Here is a 773-nt window from a genome sequence, read left to right as displayed (position 1 = left end):
TGTGGAGTCCCCTTCTCTGGAGATTTTCAAGACCCGCCTGGATGCAGTCCTGAGTAATGTGCTCTGGGCAATCCTGCTTTAGCAGGGGAGTTGGACTAGGTGATCTCTAGAGGTCCCTTCCAACTCTGAAAATTCTGTGATTCTGTGATTTGTAAATGCAATATACCTGCATGAATCCACTTAGAGAACAGGAATCAATCAAATTACCAATAGCACTTAAAGAGGTTCTAAATATTCTGTGAAAATCATGTCCTAAAACATTCTCATACCATTAAAAGCTGGTCTATTTAACTAAAATCTAGTTAGATTCTGAGCGTAAAATAGAACATACCTATGCAAGAAAAAAACCCAATTAACAGAACTTCAATTGGAGGAAAAAAATGTCTTATTCAGTTTGCAAAACACTTTATTTGGACTTTGCTGTGAAAAGACAGGTGGATAGTGTATTCCCACCCAGAAAAGCAGTGATGGACTTAACGATTTAGCGTGCATTGATGTCCACATGCCTGTGTTGCTACATGTCAGCAAGGTTTGAAAAAATTCCAATAACCTAAATATGGCAAATAGATCCTATTTGTGCATATATACAAAGGCAGGAAGATTAAAAAACAACAACAACAACAAAACCAAACAAACAAAAAAAAACCCCAAAACCAAACCAAACCAAACCAAAAGCCACTTGCCAGTGACCTTCAGGCACGTCTTCCAAATCCCGGGTGACAAACTTCCTTCGCAAACGAGGACGCTGATAGTCACTCATCAACTTCCAGCAT

Source organism: Charadrius vociferus, unplaced genomic scaffold, assembly GCF_000708025.1.
Source record: "Charadrius vociferus isolate BGI_N301 unplaced genomic scaffold, ASM70802v2 scaffold298, whole genome shotgun sequence".
Lineage (NCBI taxonomy): Eukaryota > Metazoa > Chordata > Aves > Charadriiformes > Charadriidae > Charadrius > Charadrius vociferus.
This window is presented reverse-complemented; position numbering follows the sequence as displayed.